General features: G+C 40.7%; 1 long non-coding RNA gene across 1 annotated transcript; it reads left to right on the plus strand.

Moving 5' to 3' along the window:
* On the plus strand, positions 1–4,795 carry LOC116218441. The gene is made up of 3 exons (XR_004162855.2): positions 1–832; positions 3,615–3,714; positions 4,727–4,795. It is a non-coding gene; the product is annotated as an uncharacterized LOC116218441 (long non-coding RNA).
* Positions 4,796–17,758: the final 12,963 nt, after the last annotated feature.

Consider the following 17,758-nt stretch of genomic DNA (forward strand, 5'->3'; position numbering starts at 1 on the left):
TAAATTGCATTTTGCAGCTGGCAAATGAAGTGTAGTCATGGTGGTTGCGAGGTAGTCATGGTGGTTGCTAGGTAATCATAGTGGTTGCTGGGGCGTTGCTAGGTAGTCAGGTTGGTTGCTAGGTAGTTATAGTGGTTGATGGGGCGTTGCTAGGTAGTCACAGTGGTTGCTAGGCAGTCATGGTGGTTGCTAGGTAGTCATAGTGGTTGCTGGGGCGTTACTAGGAAGAAATATTGAACTTGGTTTGGCCTTGGCCCTGGATGCACTGGCCGATCCTAAGTTGACAGATGTTGGGGGGGGGGGGGGCAGAGAAAGGTTGCAGAAGAGATGGTGGCCAACGGAAATAAAGAGGGTCAGTAAGGAGGGGGATGAAATAAGGTGGGTAATAAGAATGGAGGCCAAAAGAAAGTAAAAGGGTCAGTGGATATAATGAGCGGGAATGGGGTGGCCAGGGGGGGATGAGAGTAATGGTAGGGGTTAGGGTTAGGATGGGGGTAACAGAAAATTGTGTTGAAATGGGGGGGGGTATTTCGGTTAAGTTTATGGGGCCTAGACTGGTAAAAGATATGTCAAACTGACTGTTGGTAAAATCATGAAAATAATACAGGGAGGGACAGAAGAAAATGATACCAAGTTTTTATTGAGTGTTTGGGAGTCTGTGGAAGAAAGATGGATGTTAGATTTAATTAAGTCCAAGTGGGGAGTGGGTGATCAGTTTGTGAATCCAGGTTCTTTCTGTTCTCTTTCTCTGGGCAGGGGTCCAGCCAGGATTCCTTTCCAGACCACAAATGCCAAGGTGTGATGTATCATGGACCTGAAAGTGACTGACTAGGTGAGTTGTGAGAGTATTTTTGGAGATAGTGTAAAGGTGTTGCTTGAGTCTGGTGCGGATGGAGTTGCCTGTTTCTCATATATATTGTAGATGGCAGAGGTGACAGGTGATGATATAAACAGCATTGGTGGTGTCTAGTGAAGGTAGTCATGGTGGTTGCTAGGTAGTCATAGTGGTTGCTGGGGCGTTGCTAGGTAGTCAGGGTGGTTGCTAGGTGGTCATAGTGGTTGCTGGGGCGTTGCTAGGTAGTCAGGGTGGTTGCTAGGTGGTCATAGTGGTTGCTGGGGCGTTGCTAGGTAGTCATGGTGGTTGCTAGGTAGTCATAGTGGTTGCTAGGTAGTCATGGTGGCTGCTAGGTAGTCATAGTGGTTGTTGGGGGTTGCTAGGTAGTCAGGGTGGTTGCTAGGTAGTCATGGTGGTTGTTAAGTAGTCATAGTGGTTGCTGGGGCGTTTCTAGGTAGTCAGGGTGGTTGCTAGACCACTGGGTGTTTGTAGTGGATAACTAACCAGCAACTTAGTTATCCACTACAATAATGATTGACCACAGTCTCTGTGGGCTGACAACCGTTTAAATGAACTCCTCCAAAACACATGAACGTGCAGTGCCTGACTACTGCTGGGGGATGAGTCCACGAGAGAGAGCCATGGAGAGAGGGCCACAGCAAATCGTTGTCATTGCTAACCGAATCTATCTACCTCAATGTCTCATTCACATGTCTCATTCTCTCAACTATAAAAACACACAAATAAGCAAAATCACCACATTTATTAAACGTCCCATTCAAAGCTTATATAGACTAACAAAAGATAAATACCCTCAAACAACACTTGTTCACAACTACAATGCAGACACACATGCAGACATATATGATTGATTTCATACAAGGTTTGTGTAAACATAGCTACATACAGTAGACTGATAGCGTTAGCGTTGGGCAAATACATATACTATGTTGGCTACATCATTCAGGAAAAGAAGAACATTCCCACAAAAAAAGAAAAACAAATCAGATAATTACCCATTCAACAGAAATATAGCAGTCATGGCGTTACTTTTCAGGCCCTTAAACTTGCCAGTCTACCTCCTGACCTGCTGGGTCTGCGTTGGGTGGAAAAGCGAAGTTATAGCTAGTTATGCTCACTGCCACAACTGGCTTCCTGTCTCTATGGTGGGTGCTTTAACAGAACTTCTTGGCTTTTGGACCCCTTCGTCCTTATCTCCTTTCCTGCCCAAGGACTTCTGTGGCTGAGTGTATGGTCAACTAACTTGACTTAACCTCAAATGATAACAATAATACAAAAATACCAACATTGTTTAAGCACAGAAACAAAATATTCATTGTAATTTGATGGCTTCGACAAAAGAAGGGCCATATGTAATGGCGAGACACTACCAGGAGAGGGCAGTCTTTAGTTTACAGCCTCAGGAGAGAATAAAAGGCCTTAGGCTGAGGGGAGGCCTGATGCATCCCATTGGACGAAACCTGCTGGGGGGGATGGACCCAGAGCTGTAGGCGAAGGGCTGAGCTGTAGGCAGATCAGATGTGTGGGCAACCAGCAAATAGAGAGAGGATCAACCACTAGTAAATCATTACACTGATTTAACCTGAAAGGACACAGATTGTCTCTCATCTAAAAACCATCCTTCTATGTAATGATGCAATCAATTAGATAATTAATTAAAAATAACAGATTCCCTGTTGAGTGCTCAATAAACATACAAGTTTGTAAATTCAACTCTGCTCCTTGTCACATGTACGTTGAATGCCCCCAGATATTTAACCATTACATTGATTATGCATTAACATAAATGAAGTAAATAATAAATACATTAAATAAAGAACCAAAAAACGGCACATGCATAATTTTTTTTCAAAATCGTTAAATATTTCAAATGAATCGCAAAAAATCGCACATTAATTTTGACAGCACTAATTTGAAATCTGTTTCTAAGATAATATACATGTGAAGAATAATTACCTCAGAGTCAGAATGGGCAGTATTCCCATCTAAAAATAAACAGAGTTAGTTAGACTCCAGATATTATTCAAACATTAATTGTGGTTGTAGTAAAAAGTCAGGGGCTCATGATAATTCCCAATTGGATTTTTTTTTCTCCAGTGTTTGAATACCAAACTATGATGTAAATAATTATGTTGTGCATTTGGAAAAACTATGTATAAGGTCTTTGGAGTACTTTATTTTTCCATTTTTCAATAATGTTTTTTTTAGTGTGAAGAGAACAAAGCCAGCAGCAGTGGCTAAAAGGAAGCTAACAGACAAGATGATCTTCATCCGTGGTGAAACTCTGATTCCAGAAGAGTTTGTCCTTTGTAATGAAAGGAAATATATCACCAGCATCATCTCCATTTATTATCATCATTATTTCATAGTTTCAATGAAATGTCATTATGTATTTCTCCACCTGTCATATCAATGTCAATTTCATACCTGCTGGGGAATTTAATGGAGTATTGTAAAACATCTAAGGCCATCCAATATTTATTCAATTTTATAAGCTGTAACTAAAGCAATCATGAAGAATGACAATAAAATGTGATATTACAAGTACATTTTGGGCATGAAATAAACACATTTGGTGGTTAATGAAAACTGATTTGTCTGAAAGCCTTACCGAAATAAATTGGGCAAACTTGTCTAATTCCCATGACAGTGTATCTCCAGCTAACTTGGTTGCTGTGGTTACAGACAATGTGATCATCTTTCTCTGGACACGACAATAAGGGTGGTATCAATAATGGCCCCTCCCTTGTGTGTGCAGGTGCTGCCATTGCAGATGAAGTACAGAGAGAGGTCACGTGGTCACAGCTCAGTGTCACATTACAGGAGTCAGCGCTGGACAAGTTTGTCACTACAGACAGGTTGGGGGTTGATACTGGCTCTGATGAAAACACACACATATGCAAGACAAAGACACATCACACGGACATTTCCTGAGTACCTCTGGTTTCTGTAGTTTAACAGGGATGAGTTTGACTTGATGCTACATGAAAGATCAACAGATAAGCTGCAAACTCATAGTATTGAGTTTATCATTATGTATGAGGTTAATATGAGGTTATCAACCTGGTAGCACGTATCAGGAGTGGAAAGTAACAAATAAAAACCATGTTATTCCAGTTACTGAAATTTAGTACCTTTTTTAGGTAATTATACTTTTAAGCATTTTTTACATTTTAGTTTACGTTAAGGAGACACATTTAAGGCAATATCAATATGTTGTTCGCCTTCTCACTCCATAGTTGAGCATAGGCCATTGATAGCGAGTTTCCACCGGATGTGGAATCCACTTGTTCTCGATGTTTCAGTTATCCAGTAAATCCACAGAGCAAAGGATTGGCTCACCCAGTATCCAATATCCATATGCATAATAATACAAATATCAATTCAATTGACCAGTTAACATGACTTATTTGACAACAGCCATTAGGCAAAGCTGAACCTATGATATAATAGATCAGTGAATAATTTCACCAAAACCCCAAAAGTCTCCTACAAAACAGATAGTTTCAGCACTCTATAATCCTGAAGTTTCCCTTTAAGAACCTTCCCATGAGAGAGAATTGAAATCAAGTTCTGTATTTACCCGGCAATACTTATATCTGAATTTGATTAAATTATGAATAAAGTAAGCATACTTGTGTTTGTCAAAGATCACATGTATTGAATTTTAAGTAATGTCGACATGAACCTCAAACTAAAAACGCACCTAGGACAGATCAATTGTATTCAATAGACAAAAGATTATCTGAAGCACCAATCTCTCCTCTGTAGAGCCCACTGTCACTTTTCTGCAGGCCACGTTTGATGTCGCACTTCTCTATCTGTTGTAAGGTATCACTCGACATTAAGCAAGTTTTGTTTCATGAATAGGCCTAAGTGAGACGCAAACTGAGCAAGGAGCGATCAGCTGGTGGAATCGGGCTATTCCACTGACTTTGGTAAGCGTAATTAGCCTACCTCAACGTAATGTTTTTTACTTGTATGTTTTCATTGTTCATTCCAGCATCAGGGACTATATTCGCCCACATTATACTGATCAATGTGAAAATACAAGTTAAAATGCCTATGCATTTATTTTGCATGAAAGACTTGAATTTACAAATCTTGCTGCATTCTTTGAACCTAAAAACAATTCATAAGCTTCTCCTTTTTGTGTTTTATCTACATAGAGATGTATTTTGTTCACTTTCCTTTCCTTCAGTAATGACACCTTCAAGGGAAAAGAAGTCACGCGCATGTGGAGCCACCACATGTGCCTCTAGGGGGCAGTGAAGAAGTCTTTTCAGGGAATCACCCACTCTGTATTTCTTTTGTGTGTGGGTGTGTGTGTGTGTGTGTGTGTGTGTGTGTGTGTGTGTTTGGTTGAGTGATGAGAATATTTATTGTGTTCTCTGTCTGTTTGCGTGGGCGTGTGTGTGTGTCTGCAGGGCTTCCCCAACAGACCCCGGAGTGAATCCAGACGAGGAGAGGTCTGTGTGCGTGTGTGTGTGTGTTTTTGTGTTCTTTCCTGAGCAGACCCCTGTGCCACTCAGCCTGTCACACAAGCAACTCTTAGTTGAGTCGTTTGAGTGATTATGTAGCAAAACATATTAAAACAACTGATGGAGATAATTTCCAAACACTGTTAATGACTTAATATAATAATCAAGTGCCTTGTATTGATAATTACCTTATATGAATCATGTACTTATGTAAGCAGGAACATGGCTTTTCTGTGTTTCTGCGTGTGTGTAACTTAGAATATTAGGTGCCACTTAGTCTGCATATGTACAAGAGCATGTTTAGACCAGAGGTGATAACAAGGTTCGAACTGTGCTTCTTCTGACCTTGCAAAACTTCTATCCTTGCCTCGGACGTCAGAAATCCACCACGTGGTTATCTCTGCTGAACGCTTAACTTCTGTCTATATAAACCTTGTGCGATGTGTTTATCATGGCTTCACTGTCCGCCTTGTACTGGGAGTGAGCCCGATTGCAATTGTTGTTTATCTAATAAATATACTTATATGCAGCTCCGGAGTCCTGAGGTAACTAGGGTGAATTTTCACCTAACAACAACGGTCAAAGGTTGTTACAGAGTTCTCCCATCGCTACACAATTTACTCCTAGCCTAGGTGCTGCCCAATTAGCAGACAGAGATGGATTTATGGAAGTTCGTGCAGCTTGTCTTGAGCATCAGATGAGAGATCAGTCTTGAAATAAACAAACTGAAACACCGTGTGGTTATAAACCAAAAGGCCAACGCATTGATTTTTGCAAAGCTTGTGTCTGAGATGATGAAAGCTGCTTTGTTTGTTATGAACAACATCGTTTTTTTATTGCACACACTGGACTGACAGCCAGAGGAACATGCAGAAAATGTTTGGTGAATTTGATGAAAACTGTAATGGATTATAATCAAGGACTTTACCCTCAAGCTGTATAGTTCCCTTCCCAAAAATCTCCTCTGTCCTGGAGAATCCTATGTGTTGTGAATAGTTTAACATTAGATGTGCATGACCTTTTGAGCTTTCTCAAAGCAAAACCATATATTTAACAACAAGTAAAGGATATAAGACGAAGCAGTAAAGGATCAGAAACTCACTAACCACTTTTATTTCAGTTTAATTTGCACATTAAACTTCCCTTTATGAGTGTCTGTTTTGCTGTTATTGGTGTTTACAAGGCGAGGTCATTGGCTATTAGCCAGTCAGCTAACTAGGTCGAAAGACAAATTTCATACGGTTACTTGAATCTACACTGTTCCCACTGTAAGGGGCCTGAAACTCCACTTTTCTATCATAGGGATACTATGCATAGTATTAGGGGTGGGGAAAAATCGATTCTTCGATTTCTGTCGATTCTCTCTAGAACGATTCTGTCTCGAATCAGAAAAGTTCATAATCGATTTTTTTAATAAAAAAAATGTAAAAAATAATTTTTATTTTTATTTATTTTTTAAATTTTTACACATCCGTTTTGTGTTGAAATGCAAGCAGCATCGATTATTGCATTGTTCATAGAAAGTCATAATTGTGACAAGGAAAAGCTTTTTCTCTAATAAAAAATAGAGAAGGTAATTCATCTGTTGATTTTCTTCAATTATCAAACACAAAGTAGAAAGTGATTTGAGACTCTGAGTAGCAAACTCAAATGTTTTAAAAATCGAGATGCATCTATAATCATTTTATCGGTTTAGAATTGATAATCGATAATCAGTTTAGTATTGATAATCGGTTTAGAATCGATAATCGGTTTAGAATCGAATCGTTGACCTCTGAATCGGAATCGAATCGTGAGGTGCCAAGAGATTCCCACCCCTACATAGTATGTAATTAATTAAACACACTGAGCAAAGTCCAGCTCTTCAGATCATAAATCATATTTCTGTTTTCTAGCCATGGAAATAAAAACACTAGACATAGATTGTGGTGGTTTTGAAAATTCTAGAAGGCAAGGGCATGCTGTAAATTGCATTAAGAACATAACAAAATCTGATGCAAACACCTTGCAGAAGGACCATGGAGACCCTGCACTGGGTAGAGCCTGCACTGGAGCCACCCCAAGCATAGAATCAGGAAGTGACTGCCTGACAGTCTGAAAGTCATAGTATATATACAAGTCAGGTAGTGTAGTCAGCATAAATCCATTGGTCATGGTACAGACAAAGATGAATAACATATGCACAAATGGATACAATGATGACAGCAGGAACTAATCTCAGAACAAGACAAGCAGTGTCAGGGTTGTTTACTTTATGACAGTCCCCGTCTGAGAACCAGATGAGCCCTTGTGGCGTCACCCCGGGACATGGGGATGCCTTTGGATGGGATAACACGGCTAGAAGGAGCGTTTCTTCTTTCCTTGATAGCAGGGGAATTATTTATAGCGGGAAGCTATTTTCTTGGGGTGATAGAGCACAGTATATTTTTTATAGGTGTCATAAACAGGAAAGCAGCAGTAAGTTAAACCTATCAAACACAAATTACATTTAGAAACAAAACTCAAAACCTTTGCACCCATGAGTTGATGTGTTCTGGATGGATGAGAGATTAGGCGTTCAACTTCATTTGACTTTCATTCTGACACTGACCATCTTTGCATAACTAATTGTGGTAGGGTGGTGTCGTTACACTCCCTGCTTTTACATTCAATTAGCCCAAATATCGTCAGCCTAGTCATTGACAGACCTTTCACACCTGCGCGTTACAGAGCATGCACACGGTTGCGTCGGAATGCGTTGATCCGGCAAGGTTGACGTGATGTCATCCTTTGCCGAACTGAATTGTGGCTCCGTTGGGTTCCGTTGCGTTACGTTTCATGCTTTGCTTGCAGCAAGAGTTGAAAATGTTCAACTTTTCGAGAGGCAACACATGCGTCAGCCAATCAAATTGCCTTGAATGCATAACTGACAGCACAGGCGCTAGCCAATCAGATCGCGTTTATGCTCACGTCTGAAAAGCGGGAAGCTCAAAAAAAAAAGATGGCGGACCAAACTCTGTAGATGGTCATATTTGTACTGTGGGATATTTTTTATGTTAAGATGAACATGGATTAACTCATCAGTATGAAAGTCTCACTTTAGGAAGGGCAGACTAGGCGGGAAGCAGTAACTTTGACATGATTCGCTGATGTTAGCAAGTCAGCAATAAAGTCACAACACATTCCAGGAAACCCCCGGTAAGGAGGGGGTCTCAGGGGGTCTCAGAGGATGTCAGGGAGTCTCAGGGGATCCAGACACACACACACACACACACACACACACACACAGGAGTACTCAGGGGAGTTAGAGGAGAGGGAATAGTTCATTCTGATGGTTTTGGCAAACAGCCAGATAGAACAAACCCCACGATGTACAGGCCTTAAAATGGCATGCAAAACGTTCATACAATAAGATCGAGCTAATCCATGGACCATCTCCTTATTGTAGCTTATTGATTACAATAATAAACCTCCAGATTTCTACATCCAGTCTCCGGTCTTCTGATTGAAAGAAAAGGTGTAGTGAGATCCCATTCTCGCCACAACAGTACCTAAAGGTTGTTTGTTTGACTTTTTTTTGCTTAGATTTTTTAAAAGTTACCGAGAAATAGACACTGTACAATGTAAAAACCCCTTTATTGTAACTGAAAAATACGTCTGATAGGATTTGCGAGGTGTCTTTGTCACCTATCTAATGTTAGCATGCTACTACTCACAAGGTAAACAGCTTGCTAGTGGCGTGATTGGTTTGTTGACCTGTCAATCTCACTATAACATCTCTGGTATCAACACAGCCCCATACGCCAGACTCCTCCTCTGCCATCCGTTGGATCAACGCATTCTAACGCGTACGTGTGCATGGTCCCTTAGGGCAGGGGTTTTCAACAGGGGGTCCGTGGCGGCGGTTACAAACATGCACGCGCGTGCAGGCACATCAGTGGGCCACAAATTACTTTCTAGTCAGAATGGTGGTCCCTGGGACAAAACCAGTTGAAAACCCCTGCCTTGACTTCCGGCCGAGACACAGACAAGATGGCAGCACAGAGGAACAGCTCCCGAGTATTCGAAATTTTTCCATGCTCCCTAAACATTGAATTACGTTTACGAACTGAAAATATTGAGTAAGAGGGGCAAGGATGTCAGCTAGGGGTAAAAAGGAAGGAAAAGAAATAAAAAAACAGGGCAAACAGGGACTCAAACTGGAAATTCTTATGCGGCTAGCCCTGACAGAGAACCAACGGCTAATCTAGCTTTGATCCTCCAAGAATTAAGAGACTTTCGACAGGACAATAAATCTCAACTGGCGGAAATCAAAGGAGAAATGACAAAAACAAACAATAGACTGGAGGAGGCCGAAGACCGAATCGAAAAGGCTGAAGAAAGATTACAAAATGTTGAGGGTGTTTTGTCAGAAATGCTAAAACTTCATGCTCAAATGGAGACAAAGTTAACCGAGCAGGAGAGCCGCTCACGACGAGTAAACATCCGCTTATATGGGATTCCAGAAGGGGCCGAAAAGGATAGTGCATCAGTGACTGAGTTGGTAGAACAACTGCTGGGTGATAACCTCGACATTGCTGATACAACAACTCTACAAATCGAGAGAGCCCATCGCTCACTAGGACCTAAGCCACCGCCAAATGCACAGCCAAGATCTATCATTGTCAAATTCGCCAGCTTCCGAACCAAAGAGATGGTACTTAGCAAAGCATGGCAAAAGAAGGGCTTGATGTGGGAAGAAACACGAATTAATGTCGACAATGACTACCCGCCGCGCATTCTGCAAAGGCGAAAAGAATATGCTGAAGTAAGAAAAGCTCTCAAGGAGCGAGACATCAAGTTTCAAACGCTGTTCCCTGCCCGGCTAAAAGTGAGATACCGGGAAGGAGACAAGATCTACGACACCGTGGAAGAGGCAACGAAGGACTTGGCTAAGAGGGGATTTAACGTCGTGCCTGTCAAGCAACCTGAGACAATGATGGAGCGCCTTCAAAAACTAAGCTGGCAGAGAAGCGGACGAGCCCTACAAGTTGAAAGTTCTGGAACCCCTCACTACAAAGAGCGGTTGCAAGCCTTTCGAAGAGATGATCCACCCCATAACGTGGACAGTGGATAGTAGCCTGATGCCAACAGATTATCCAACTGATTCAATCTCCCGCCCTGGAATGGTGAGTTTGATTATGTGACTGTTTAGCCCATAATAGAGCAATGTGACTTTTTATGACCTAGCAACTAAGCTATATTTCTATGAATCGGGACAATGGACATGGAACTTTGCTACGCGGTCACCTCTGAGGGCCCTCCCACTTATCGAGAGGGAGGCTTTCCCTCAAAGCCACCTTTTATCATCTGGTGGAGGGTCACAAGTATGACCCATATCGTGGAAGACGTTTTTATGTTTTTTTTCTCTACTTTGTTAAATGTTCACGGTTTGTTTGTTTACAGTTGTTCTTTACTGTAAAGGGGAAGTTTTTCACGCAAATGCAGGACATGACTATTGAAGTAAGCCTTAATGCAAAGCATAAGATTAGCCACATATAATGTTAATGGGTTAAATGACCCAGTCAAAAGAGGGAAAATTTTGTCAAAACTCAAAAAAGACAAGGTCCAAATAGCCTATCTCCAAGAAACTCATCTAAATGCAACTGAACATGCCAAACTAAACAGAATGGGTATTAAATATGTATTTTCATCATCTGACAAATCAGGACATAAAAGAGGGGTAGCTATATTGCTAGCAAGAGGAGTGAATTATGAACATATGTCAGAACTCACCGATACAGAAGGCAGGTATGTGATGATAATAGGTAAACTAGAAGGGACAATTGTAAGTTTTCTAAATGTTTATGCACGTCCAGGCAGTGGATGGATGTTTTATAGGAAAATATTTGACCTGATGGCAACAAAAGCACAAGGGGTTGTAATCTGCGGTGGAGACTTTAACATACATCTAAATCCAAAACTAGATGTTTCAACTGTTAAGTCTGAGACTAAACTTATAAGTAGGAGAATGACTGCCTTAATGAAAGAATTGGGCATTGTAGATATATGGAGATAATTATATCCTAATAGCCGAGATTATACGTATTACTCCTCACCACATGCAGTATACACTAGAATAGACTACTTTTTCACCTTCAGCAGAGACCTACACAAAATTGAGAGGTGTGACATAGGCCCAATCACTCTTTCAGACCATAGCCCTGTATTTATTTCTCTGTCCTTGAACAGAGAAGAACGATCTACACTATGGAGACTGAATTCAGATATATTGAACAACCCAGACACCAAGGAGTATTTAACAGCAGAAATTAACACATTTTTTGACCTAAATGATAATGGGGAGGTGACACCAGGTATCCTCTGGGATACACTCAAAGCAGTTATGAGGGGTAGAATCATTGCCTATTACTTCTTCGCTGAAAAAACTTAGAAGACAAAAGCTACAAGACCTTGAGACCAAATTAAAGCACTTACAAAGGGTTCACAGTGTTACTTTAGATGAAAGGGATAAACAAGAAATAAAAGAGATAAGGAATGAGATAGAGGAAATGAGCACACAGGAAATACAAAAGAAATGTATATTTCTAAAACAAAGTTACTATGAGGTTGGAGGTAAGGCAATGAAGCTTCTGGCATACAAACTAAAAAAGCAGCAAGCAGACAATACCATTTCTAAGATACGAAACCCAGAATCTGGGGAAATTGAACACAGACTGGGAAAAATCCAGCAAAGCTTTGAAAAGTTTTACAAAACACTATTCTCAGCAACATATTGAAAATACTCCTCACATTGATGCATTTTTGGCCTCACTTAACTTACCTTCTATTTCTGAAGAACAAAATGAACGATTAGCATCAGAAATAACAACTGAGGAATTAAACGCAGCCATCTCTAGGTTGAAAGCGAATAAATCGGCTGGCCCGGACGGCTTTAATGCCGAATGGTACAAATCCCTGCGAGAGCAGTTAGTCCCAAGATTACTGGAAACATATAACTGGGTCCTAAAGGAAAATAAAATTCCACCCTCGTGGAAAGAAGCAATAATTACACTAATCCCGAAGGAAGGAAAAGACAAGCTTGAGTGTGGTAATTTTCGCCCTATCAGCGTACTAAATGTAGACTATAAATTATTTACATCCATACTGGCACATAGAATAGACAATATTCTACCTAATTTAATACACACAGACCAGACTGGTTTTATAAGGCAAAGGCAAACACAAGACAATTTGAGAAGAACCCTTCACATTATTAATCACATCATACAAAATGGCACAGAGGCAATGCTTATAAGTCTGGATGCAGAAAAGGCCTTCGACTCTGTCTTTATAAAGTATTAGCAAAGTTTGGCTTTCATAAATCGATCATCGACACATTCCAAGCCCTATATGACAGTCCTTCTGCCAGGATTAAAGTCAATGGTGCTCTTTCAAAAGCATTCACCCTGGAACGTGGAACAAGACAGGGGTGTCCAGCTTCACCCCTGCTTTTTGCATTATTTATTGAACCACTCAGTCAATGGTTACGACAGAATTGTAAAATTAAAGGGATAAATATACATTTTGAGGAACATAAACTAGCATTATTTGCCGATGATGTATTAGTCTACCTAACACAGCCTACTCTGACATTCCCTAAGCTAATGACTGTTTTAGAAAAATATGGTGCTCTCTCAGGATATAAACTAAATGTTCAAAAGACACAAGTGCTTACTTTTAATTATGATCCACCTAGTTCCTTGGTAGAGAAGTACCAACTGACATGGGAGGCAGACCATATACGATACCTTGGTGTTAATCTCCCAAAAGACATTTCAAAACTGTCCACCTTGAATTATGGGCCGCTTAATAATAACATTAAATCTGACATACAGAGATGGAGCCTCATTCCATTCTTAAGCCTTAATTCCAGAGTAGAATCTATAAGAATGAATGTGCTGCCGAGATTGTTATACCTCTTCCAAAGTCTCCCAGTGGAAATACCTATGAAACAGTTTATGGAATGGGATAAAATGATATCAAGATTCCTGTGGCAAAGTAAAAAACCTAGGATTAGGTATAGAACTCTCCAGTTACACAAAGATTGTGGAGGACTAGGCCTTCCTTGTCTCCGTGACTATAACTATGCAGCTCAATTAAGACCTCTGGTGTGCTGGAGCAACCCATCATATTCTGCGAGATGGAAAGATATAGAGAGCAATATGACCCATCAGATTCCTTTAGCAGCTGTAATGGCAGACAATAAACTAATGAACAACATGATAGATAAAAACAACCCTTGGATTAATACCACTTTGAAAACATGGCAGAAGACAATAAAACTCTGTGATTTGGAACATACTCTAAAAGTATTAAGATGGTGTGCTTTTGACACAGATTTCTCTCCTAATAGTCTGGACTCCAGATTTAAGACTTGGATCAAAGGGGGGCTTACTACTTACTACACATTTGTAAAAAAAAAAGGAACCCTTAAGAGCTTTGAATTGTTGCAACAAGAGCATGGACTACAACGGCAAGATTTCTATAGGTATCTCCAGGTTAGACACTACTTTCAGGAAAATATAGCCAGAGCAATAGAAGAGCAAAAGACAGGTATTTTGGAAGTGTTCAAAGGTGCAAACAATTCATCAATATGCAAGAAGGTTGTGTCTAGATTATATCATGGGTTGCGCCAAGCCAGTCCAGACAACACTCTATATATTAAGGAGAAATGGGAAAAGGAAGGTGGTCTTCCAATATCTTAAGAAGATTGGGAATGCTTATGTAGATTACAATGGGGAACAACATGCTCAAATACTTGGCGAGAATATAGCTGGAAAAGTTTGTCCAGATTTTTTATAACACCAGTACAACAACGGACCCATATACCTAGCACAGCTTGCTGGAGGGCCTGTGGAGCAAATGAGACCAATCACTTTCATGTCTTCTGGGACTGCCCAGTACTAACTTCATACTGGCAAGAAATACACTCTCACTTGGAAGCAACCTTCAAAGTAATCATCCCATGTAGGTTTGACACTTTATACATAGGAAACATCTCATTCGACTCTTGGGATTACAGAGATAAAAAGTTGTTACTTATACTTCTGGTGGCGAGCAAAAAAGCAATCTCAAGAAGGTGGTTAAAACAAGACTCTCCTACAATAGGAGAATGGTTAGATGTGGTTCATGATATATATAAAATGGAAAAGTTATCTTACTCCCTCAAAATCCAGACTGTCACATTTTCTAGGATATGGTCTAAATGAACTGGGTATGTTGAACATATAGGCTTAAAATCAGATTTTGTTTGAATTTTTTTTTTTTTTGTTTGCTGTATTTGTATATGTATATGCTTGTCCATTTTTTCTTTTTCTTTCTTTATTCTCTCTCAGAGAGGTATAGTGAAACTCCCCCTATGTTTGAACTGTTCTTATTGTAAAAATACAAAAATGTAAAAATAAAAAAATAAAAAAATTAAAAATGGGCCTGGAAAGAAAACTGATACTGATATGAGGTAGTGACACAGATGGAAAATCCCTGTAGTCATATTTCCGATTTGGTTTGCTTTCCTTTTTATTTTGTTTTTCCTATACATCAGGCACCTGTAAATCATAAGAGAAATGATGTAAAAGGAAAAGTATCCTACAATGTTTGAAACCTGTTGGCCTCAATAAAGATAAAATATAAAAAAAGAAAACCCCTGCCTTAGGGCAATACACTGCAAACTTCAAGTTCTGGTGAAACACTCAGATAATTGCTTAAGGACAACACAGCACTGCAACACTAGTCATTCAGTGAAGTTAAAGACTACGGAGACCGGCTTCCCTACAGTGTGTTATGGCTTGACCGATACAGGGGCTGACTATGGGGAAAACAATGAACAAAAACAATAGAAAGAAAACCCCTCTAACCTGGGACACACAACACGTTCACTAAGACATACAACCAGTCCCCAGGCTAGAGGGAAAATCAAAGTCACTCGGAGTAGCAGAAACACACACACGCATACAAACACTCTCAAAAGAACAGCAGCTAGCACACCGTGAAGCTGCGTCGGTCTAAAAACAAACAAACACAGTAAAATGTTTGCATTCCATAATACACATTTGCACATATCCCGTTATGCTTTAATAAATAATCATATCATACATGTCCTGCTTGAAGTTCATGAAAGAAGGTCAGACTATTATGATGTAATAAATAATCATATGATACATTGCACATATCCTTTTACATGTTCTAATTACATAGCTGACACTCACCAATACACCATGGCCATGAGACCCTCAAATGGGCAGGTGTTGCGTACTTGTGAAAAGTGTTAAAGGCCAGTGATCTACTTCCCATACATTCCCCTTTAGTTAAAACATACGGCGGCGCAAGGACACAATTGTGTTCATGTGCACACAAAACCATCGCCGTGGTTCCACATACCTGTGCAATATTAGTGCAGTCTGACTAGTTCACTGCTGATCAGAACGTCGCTTGGGACCACGAGTCACAGCCACGTCTGCGTTGGCTCCCAAACTAACCAAACAGAGACCCACTTAATAGGTTGGCACAAACAGACTCCGGTAGAGAGGCTACCGGAGAGACGTATTTAGACGTACCTTGCAACGAGCCACAGCACCCACAACGCTGCCTCACACAAACACACAGAGCTAACAGCATGGAAGAGCTACCTGGCTAAGGACCCCAGGTATCTGTACATATGCCTGTCTCAATCACTGCCCAGTCCCTGCCCCTAATAATGACGCAACCGAAGCACGAGAGAGTGAAAAAGTGAAGTGAAACCTCAACAGAAAGAGTGCCATCAAGCAGGGGGTTCCACAGGCTACACACAGAAAAGACATTCCCCGTGGTGATAGTGGAGGGTGATGGACCTAACCTACTGGGGCTAAGTTGGCTACAGGAGCTGGCTATGGCAGATCAGTTGGTAGACTGCAGGTAGATTCAGCACCTCCATTGCAGCTGAAAGAGGTACTCAATAGACATGATGAAGTGTTTAGGGAAGGGCTGGGACAACTTAAAGATGTCAAAGCAAAGATAAATGTGGACAGGGAGATGTCAAGATTCTGCAAACCACAGCCAGTGCCATATGCTGTAAAACCACTAGTAGAGAGAGAGCTACAGAGGCTGCAGGATGACAAGATCATAGAGCCAGTGCAGTATGCAGAGTGGTTAGCGCCCATTGTCAGAGGTCAGGAAGCCGGATGGGTCAATGTGGGGATTATAAACTCACAGTAAACCGAGCATCATGGGTGGATCAGTATCCAATCCCGAGGGTTGAGGACTTGTTTGCACAGATGAATGGGGGGCAACACTTGAGTGACATGAGTCATGCCTGTAATGAGCAGGTTTTGCTATGTAATGAGTGCGCATGCGCGAGTGTTCAGACTTGAAGTTATACCTAGTAAATGGTCAATCTTATGCCTTGGTCTCTGGTCCATTCATTATTAATATAAGTACTATAAAGTACAAGACATGGTGTCAGAAGTCGTCGTCCCCGCCTCTGAGATGATTGCAACTTTTCAACGCAAGTGACCGGAATGTTCCGAACAGTTTGACTACGTGAAAAAAAAAGAAGTACTTTTGAATTCGCCTGGTGAACTAGCAGAGCTAACGCTAACGTGGAGCTACGTTGATACATTTGAGAGGAGCGTTCTAAGGTAAACCAGAATGGATTCTCTTTTTTCAATAAGTCCGCCAGAAGCTTTTGACTTTGGAGACTTTGGTAGTTGGCCTAATTGGATCCGACGTTTTGAAAGATTCCGCATAGCGGCAGGACTCAATGCAAAGACTGAAGAGTATCAAGTTAACTCGCTAGTTTACACCATGGGACACATGGCGGATGATGTTCTGAACACGTTAGCACTGTTGGAAGAGGACAAGAAAAAATACGACAAAGTAAGGCAAGCTTTTGATAAACATTTCATATGCAAGCATAATGTGATCTACGAAAGAGCTAAATTCAACAAACGTTGCCAGGAGCCTGGTGAGACGGTTGAAGCGTTTATTACTGCTGTGCATAAACTGGCTGAGCATTGTCAGTATGGAATTCTCCGAGATGAGATGATCAGAGACCGCCTTGTCGTAGGTATCAGAGACCATAGACTTTCAGAGAAGTTACAGCTAGATTCTGAGTTGACTCTCGTGAAAGCTATCACAAAAATCCGACAAAGTGAGGAAATTAAAAAGCAACAGCCTGCATTAAGACAGAGTAGCATGGATAGCAGGGATGCAAACATGGATGCAGTTAGATTCAAGTTCAAACCGAAATACTCTCCACATGGAAAAAGTGGTTTTAAACCAAAGGACAGAACAGTGCAAAATTATGCAAATACTAGATGTGGCAGATGTGGAAAAACACATGAAAATACACTGAATGCATGTCCCGCACGCACTGCTGAGTGCAAGAAATGTAAGAAAAGAGGACATTTCGCAGCTGTCTGCAAAA

The sequence above is a fragment of the Clupea harengus genome, chromosome 22 (genome assembly GCF_900700415.2).
Source record: "Clupea harengus chromosome 22, Ch_v2.0.2, whole genome shotgun sequence".
Classification (NCBI taxonomy): Eukaryota; Metazoa; Chordata; class Actinopteri; order Clupeiformes; family Clupeidae; genus Clupea; species Clupea harengus.